General features: G+C 37.9%; 1 pseudogene; it reads right to left on the bottom strand.

The window, feature by feature from the left end:
- Positions 1–2284: 2284 nt before the first annotated feature.
- On the bottom strand, positions 2285–4808 carry LOC105071491 (olfactory receptor 1D2-like; annotated as a pseudogene).
- Positions 4809–8532: the final 3724 nt, after the last annotated feature.

The following is an 8532-nucleotide window of genomic DNA, read 5'->3' on the forward strand; positions in this document are numbered from 1 at the left end:
TTACTGAATGTCCCAATGTTTCTTCATTGATTAGAAATGTTACCTTTGTCATTTATTAAATTTCCATACATGCATCTATATCTGCACTCTCTTGCAGTATTCTATGCTAGTCCCAATTATATAGTTACTGTAACTTGATAATATTTTAAAATATTTGGTAGGGCTGGGCTCTCCTTCCTCCATTTCTCTAATTTCCCCCATTTTTTCCTGGTTATTCTTTATATCATTATTCAAATTAAAATAAGTTAATCATAGTTAAAGAATTTAGATACTACAAGTAGGTTTTAACTGAGAAATAGTCACCCAACTTCACCCTTCCCATTCCCAGTTTTGCTACCCAGAGGCAATCACTTTTAGCTCCTTAAGCATCCCCTGCCCCCGCCCTACTTGTTACTGCTGCATTGTTTGATGATTTGCTTATACTGCTATTTACTAATTGATCCTCTCTGTTTTATTTGTTTTATTGGTTTTTATCCCCAGTTTATTTATCTCCTTCCTTGCATGTTCCCTGTGCTCATCCCATTGTTCATTTGCTCCACAATCCTAAAAGGAAACTTAGCTTAACAAACAGGAAGCTTTCCTTCCTTTTAATGTGACCACTTAAGACCGCAGTTTTTGTTCAGAGCACCATGCTGGCCACATCCTACAGGTTTTGACATGCGATGTCTTTATTACCATCCAGTGCTAGATATTTTCTTTTTTTTTTTTTTTTAACTGAAGTACAGTCAATTACAATGTGTCAACTTCTGGTATACAGCACAATGTCCCAGTCTTGCATATACATACATATATTCGTTTTCATATTTTTCCATTAAAGGTTATTACAAGATATTGAGCATAGTTCCCTGTGCTATACAAAAGAAACTTCTTTTAAAAATCTATTTTGATGTATAGTGGACAACATTTGTAGATATCAAACTCCTAAATTATCCCCTCCCACCCTCTTCCCCTAGTAACCATAAGATTGTTTACTAAGTCTGAGAGTCTGTTTCTGTTCTGTAGATGAGTTCATAGTGTCTTTTTCTTTTTTAAATTCCACAAATAAGTGATATCATATGTTATTTTTCTTTCTCTTTCTGGCTTACTTCACTTAGAATGATGATATCTGGGTCCACCCATGTTGCTGCAAATGGCATTGTTTTATTCTTTTTTATGGCAGAGTAGTATTCCATTGTATAAATATTACAATTTCTTTATCCAGTCATCTGTCGATGGACATTTAGGTCGGCTCCATGTCTGGGCTATTGAATATAGTGCTGCTATGAACATTGGTGTGCATGTATCTTTTCACATTAGAGTTCCCTCCAGATAGCTAGATATTTTCAAATTTCTATTTTGATTTCTTTTTTAACCTTGAGTTAGCTAATAGTCTGTCTCCCAAGGTCCAAAAATTGGAGACACTCTATTTACTCTTCTGTCATTAACATCCAAACCAATTGAGTTGTGAATAGAGATTATGCTTTACTTATCTATTCCTTGAAATTTGTTGAGGCTTTTTTGTGTGTGTGTGTGTGGTTCAGTACATGACTAATTCCTGCAAATGTTCCATGTGTGTCCAAGAAAATACTCTTCCTAATCATTGCATGTAAACTCCACATAAGCCCAAATCAAGCACATTGACCACGCTGTTCAGATCCTCCATATTTTCACATTCCTCTGCCAACCTGACCCACCATTAATCAAGAGAGGCCTGCTAAAGTTTCCTTTCATGATGGTGATCCTATAAATTCCTCCTGGTCATTATACCAGATTTACCTCATGTATTTTGAGGCTCTTTTTAAAAAGGTGCAAAAATACTTACAATTGCTTTATCTGAGTGCTATAAGGCTTTTGGACCTGAAGTGATTCCGTTTGGGGTCCTGTGTAAGAAAAAAAAATTACAAATTAGATAAGAGCCTTGGAACGGGTGTCTGCAAGAGAGAGTGAAGGAGCTTAAAAAGCTTCAACTTCATTTGTCTCGTGGAGTATCAGGGTATGTTTCAAATTTGCCTTGGATAGTAACACTTTCCATTCTTTTTTTGAGTTTTATTAAGATAGAATTGACATACAACACTGTAAGTTTCAGGTGTACAGCACAATGACTTGACTTACACATATTGTGAAACTATTGCCATGGTAAGTTAACATCCATCATCTCATACAGATACAATAAAAGAACATTCTCCATTCTTAGTAATTTTTGCTTTGAAGTCTATTTTATCTGATGTCAATATAGCTATATTCAGCTTTCTTTTGATTAGTATTTTCCAAATATGCCTGTTTCTATTCTTTAAGTTTTATAGATTTTTATGCTTTCAGTGTATCTCTTTTAAATACATATGTCTGTATTTTATTTTTATTTATTTATTTATTTTGAAATTTCACATCTTTATTGCTTCTATTTTTTTAACTTTTTTTGTATTTTATCTTTAATCAATCTGTTAAACATCACCTTTTAACTGATGAGTTAGATCCACTTACATTTATTGTAATTTTATCTACTTCTCTCAATAGACTTGGGTTCCTTATTAATGTCTGTAATCTCGTTTGAGGCCCATAATGGACATTAAGTCAGTCATCAATTGAATGAATTGGTGAATGACCGAATGAACATCAGAAAAGTAAAGACTGGATCTCACAACTACCTCCTCTCCTACTGTCTCCACCATTACTCCTGCTCACGAGTGTATGTTGATATGCTTGAGAGTTTTGTTTAGAGGGAAGGATGGAGTTGTTGCATGAAGAAGAGATAAAAGGTGAGGAGCCACAGAAATAAAGGACAGGATGGACTTCCCGGGACAAGGTCTGACATTTTTTCAGAGAAAAGAAACACAGGAAAAAGACAAGAGAGGCAGTATTGCTTTGGAGCGCGAGGATTACAAAATCAACCCAGAGCAAAGGAGAGGAATCTTTTTGCTATTTCGAACTGAACCATAGGGGCTATGTCCAGAGGGACTGTGGGTCAGGACTGAAGCAGACCTCCCCCTGGCAGTACATCAGGTAAGGGGCAGCTTCACCCAGGACACCTGCAGTGGAGGCAGAACAAGGTATCTTCTGTAAATGGCTTGTAGGGCGTTATCCTAAGAGAAGGCCAGAGCTCAGAAACATGAATGGATATGTGTCAGAGAACAGGAGTGACATCCCTAGGCTATAACTTTATGTATCTGGATAAGGCTGGGACCATGGTCCTGTGTCAGGCAAGTTGAAGGATTTGATCCTGCAAACTTCTCGTATTAGTCTTAGTGTAACCTTATTTATTGCCAAGGCTGGTGAGATCTAATGGATACTGAGTTATACATACATGTCTTTTCTTTACCACAAATCAGTAAACTCATTCTGGGCTGGCTCTATGCCCTAATTACTCCTGTATACCATACAGGATAATGCCTTGCACATGATGGAGGAAATTCCCACCTCCACTTCAGGGCCCCTTCCAAAATTACCATCATGTCAGCCTCTGGAAGGCTTCCCTAGGAGGAGTCTTCTCAGAGCCCCACACATGTCCTTGTTCAGGCTGTAGATGAAAGGGTTCATCATGGGGGTCACCACAGCATACATCACTGTGGCCACTGAGTCCTTCATGGAGTAGGTGTGGAGGGGCTTCAGATATACCAGACAAAGTGTCCCGTAGAACGGGGAGACCACGGCCAAATGGGAGGCACAGGTGGGGAAGGCTTTGTACTTGCTAGAGGCTGAGGGTATTCGGAGGATGGCTCGGACAATCTGACATAGGACGTGAGCATGAACCCAAAGAGGGTGAGGAGGCTGCAGCAGCCTGTGGCAGTGAGCACTGGGTGACTGACTTGGGTGTTGGAACATGTGAGTCTCAGCAGGACATACATCTCATAGAAGATGCAGTGGATCTTCCGGGACCCACAGAAGGTCACCCTGGTCATGAGGAGGGTGTGGATGAGGCCATAGAGGACGGAGAGTGCCCAACACAAGGTGAGGAGTGAAGTACAAAGCCCAGGGCTCATGGCCGTGGTGTAGCGCAGAGGACAGCAGATGGCCACATAGCGGTCACATGCCAATGTGGCCAGGAGGAGGTTGTCCAGGGCCACCAAGGAGACCAGGAAGTAGCGCTGTGTCAGACACCCTGCATAGGAGATGGCTTTGTTCTGGGACTGAAGGTTCACCAGCATCTTGGGGATTGTTTGGTGACAAAGAAGAAGTCGGTGAAGGAGAGGTTGGCCAGGAAGAAGTCCATGGGCACGTGCAGGCAGGAGTCAGTGCTGATGGCCAGGATGATGAGCACATTTCCCACCACCGTGACCAGGTACATGGACAGAAACATCCAAAACAGGACCCGCTGTGCTGCTGCTCAGGACTCCCTGAGAGCCCCAGGAGCAGGAACTCGGAGACTCCACTCTGGTTGCCTCCATCCATTTCTCTGACTGTCTGCAGCATCAGCACCAACAAACGTCTACTAAGGGCCCTCAGTTGACTAAAGACATTCAGGTAAGTAAAATCAACTGTTTTCTTATCATTAACAATATCTTAGGCTAAACTTTATACTTTGTTTTTGGTATAAGAGACACAAAACAGAGCATGGAAAATCTTCATGTGACTTAGTCATTCTAGGCAAGTTCTAATCGGGCATAGTCAGTATTACAGGAATAATGCCTGTGTCTTATTTTAAATCACATCATGTTACAACCCTCTTGAAGTGCTTACAAGATTAGTATGTTATGATGTTGTATTGATCTAAATGATATTTAAAACAAGTATATGCAGTAAAAGAAACTGATGTTATACAACTGAACAAAGGGGAAAAGTAAAAATATTGGAAGGGAAATGGAAAAATTATCAGTATTTGCTGATAGGATGATCTGTCCAGAAAGTCTAACACAATCAACTGAAATGTTACTAGAAATTAAAAGGAATTTCAAAGCACTTGAATTTAAGTCTGGGGTCTAACACTTTCTAGTTGTGAAACCTGAGGCAAGTTACCTAGCTCTTTAAGATCCTGTTTCTTCATGGGAAAAATGGGTTGAGGTGAGAGTACAATTAACTAATAAAGTGCTTAACACAAATAGCTGGCCTGCGGTGAGTACTCAAGAAAGATTCTTTATTATTATTCTATGTAAATAATAATCGGGAATAATTAGATTAAAATATAATATGAAATAATCCCATCCACAGTGACAACTAAAAAAATCTGTGCATTAAAAAATGTTAACAGAAATCAGTCAGGGCCTTTAAATTCTCCAGCCTTGAAGCGTATAGTAAAAACTTGATAAATGGATAGGCATATTAAGATTCCAAAGGTGCATGTTCTACTGAACAAATCTAAACTTGAACTTGTTTGAAGTCAGAATTCTAACAGGGATTTTAAGAAAGAAAACCTCATCTAAGTTTAATCTAAAAATAAGTGTGAAACTGTTAGGAGATGTTGAAAAAGAGAGAGCAAGGGGAGACCTCCTCTGCCACATATAAAGGACTCTGAAATAATGTGGTACTGATGCTGGAAAAAACAGATCAATAGAACTGGAGAGAAACTCCAGATGCAGACCAAATAATAACCTGTAGGATATAGTTGATTATTATGGGACCACGTTTATTAGGAGACAAATTTTGTATTAGTCAATAAATGGCATTGAGGCAACTGTCTATTTTGGGAGAAACATGAGATCAATGTTTTGCTTCTTATCAAGCACATTTCAGGCATAGCAACAATGAAAGTAACTTAATGTGTCTTTTTTCCTTTTGAAAGCCTAATATATAGAAATGCAAATTTAAAAAATTCAAAAAAATAAAAAGGGAGAACACATAAATAAGATACATTGAATTCCACTATATGGAGATAGATAACAACTCTTTACATTTTCATGTTTTTATTATTTGAGATGTGAAGGATGAAAAAAGCCAGTCTATGAAGTCTTGATCAGAGAGCACTACAGGAAGAGAGTTGCATGTACAAAAGAGCTGAGCTGGGCCTTTGTTGTGTTTAAGGAATTAAATATGGGTCAGTATGGCTGGAGTGAACAGGAGAGTAGTGAGATGTGGGATTGTACAGGTAAGCAGGGGTCAGGTCATTCCGAGCCTTGTTAAAATTTTAAAATTTTCTTCTAAGTGCAGTAAAGAGCCTTAAAATGCTTCAGCAGAAGATGGTGTATATATTTAGCAACTATCCTTCTATTTGTGTTTTGCTAATAATATTTTAATAATTAGCTATGTCTTTTCATTTTTAATCAAATGATTTTTCAGTGCCTATTATATTAATAGCTCTGGTAATATTGAAATACACTTCCATCCCAGTGTAAAACACTAAAGTTGATTTCCAATTGTTTTATTTAGACTTCCGTAGTCATATTTATCAATGAGGTTTATCTATGGTTTCTTTTTTATGTGCCATCCTTATCACCTTTTTGATATGATTTGTTTGCATTATCTTCCATCTTAAGCTTATGTTGACTTATTATCAGTTTCTACTATTTGGAACTTGTTGAAATTTCTTCAGTAACTTAAGATGCAAATTTTAAAAGAAGCCACAGGGAATTCATTTCCCCAAAATAGCTTAGGCTTACATTGTTTCCAACAAGAAATCTGCTGTCACTGTTATCTTTGTTCCTCTTTATGTAGTGTATAGTTTTTCCCTCTGGCTTCTTTTAAGAGTTTCTACTTATTGCTGGCTTTGAGCAATTTGATTATGATTTGTGCCTTGTTTCAGTTTTATGCATGTTTCTCATGTTTAATGTTCACTGACCTTGGCTTTGTGGATTTATCGTGTTTACCAATTTGGAAAATTTTTGGCTGTTATTTCTTCAAATTTTTCTATGTCTCCTTCGTGGACTCTAAGTACACATGTATTAGGCCACTTGAAGTTGTTGCACAGCTCATCAAATGATGCCCTGTTCATTTCTGTTGATTTGTTTTGTTTCTCTTTGTGTTTCATTTTGGATAATTCCTTAATGTTCACTGATTCTTCTGCAGTGTCTAATCTACCATTAATCCCATCCAGTGTCCTTTTCATTTAGACATTGTTTTTACTCTCTGGAAGCTATTTTGTCTCTTCCATGCCTATACTTAACATTTTCAGTCTTTAATCTGGGTTTTTAACATATGCCAGTTGTTATAATAACTATTACGATGTCATGTTCTGCTAATTCTAAAATCTGTATAGATTTTGGGTTAGTTTTGATTGATGGCTTTGTCTCCTCAATATGGCACATATTTCCCTCCTCCTTTGCATGCTTGGTAGTTTTCATTTGATTCCAGGCATTGTGAATTTTAGTTTATTGTGTGGTACATATTTTTATATTCCTAGAAATACGTTTGAGCTTTGTTTTGGGTGAAGTCAACTTTATCCTTTTGGGTTAGGTATGACCACGAGTAGCCTTTAGTCTAGAGCTCATTATTCACAACTACTGAGATAAGACTTTTCTGAGCATTTGGCTTGTAGGAATGGGTACTCTTCCCAACCCTGTGTCGTATCCAGTTATCCTTTATCACTAATCCTTTCATGTGGTTCTTTTCCTGACCTCAAGTAACTCCTCACACACATGCACTGCCCGGTACTTTGTTGAATACTCAGGAGATCCCTCTGCATATCTTCAGACTTCTTTGTGCACCTCTTTTCTCTCTAGTGCTGTGCTTTGTGAACACTAGTCACCCTGATTTCCCTGGACTCTCAATTCCAATTCCTCAGTCAGGGAGTCCTCCATTTGTCTGCCTGAGTTTCTCCTCCCTGTACCATGACCTGGAAACTCTCTCAAAGAAATAAACTAGGGGAGTCATAGGGATCACTTCATTTTTATTTCCCATCTCTTGGGGATGACTGAACTTTCTTGCCAGAGGTCCAATATCTTGAAAACTGTTTCATATATTTAATCTGGGTTTTTTTCCCCCCACATTGTTTCAAATAAGAGGTTAAATTGTTCCCTGCTACTTCATCTGGGCCAGAAGTCAATGAATTCTTAACTCTGTCTTGGTACAGGGTCCAATCAAAGATTAGGTATTGCATGTCATGCCTTTGTTTCCTTTAATCTAGAATATTTCCCTACTGTTTATTTTGTTTTGTTTTGGTTTTTGGTTTTTTGCTTGTTTGTTTTTTTTGTCTTCTATGACATTGGCATTTTTGAAGAGCCTAAGCCAGCTGTCTTATAAATTGCCCCACAATCTTAATTTGTCTAGATTCAAAGTAAGCATTTTGGGGAAGAATAGATATCCTGGCGATATATCCTTCCTACTTCATCACTTCAGGTTGCCTGATGCTAAGTTTGACCACTTGATTAAAGTGATATCTTCCATATCTCTCCATTGTAAAGTTATCTTTTCCCTTGGTAATTAGTAAATAATCTATGGGGTGATACTTTGGAATCAGTGAAGATCCTACTTTCAAACACTCTTCACCCAAGTGTGCATCAGTGATAATCCCGGTCTGAGTTGTGTCACACTGGTAGTTGCAAAATGACACTTTCCCAATCCTGTCTTTCCTTCGACATTATTAGCTAGCATTGTTCTATAAAATGCTCCCCCAGTGTCGAATATTATTCTAAACTCATATGCTCTGCTTTAAATTAATTGTTTTATCTCATTGTTTTTCTCTTGAAT

This window comes from Camelus bactrianus, chromosome 16, assembly GCF_048773025.1.
Source record: "Camelus bactrianus isolate YW-2024 breed Bactrian camel chromosome 16, ASM4877302v1, whole genome shotgun sequence".
Classification (NCBI taxonomy): domain Eukaryota; kingdom Metazoa; phylum Chordata; class Mammalia; order Artiodactyla; family Camelidae; genus Camelus; species Camelus bactrianus.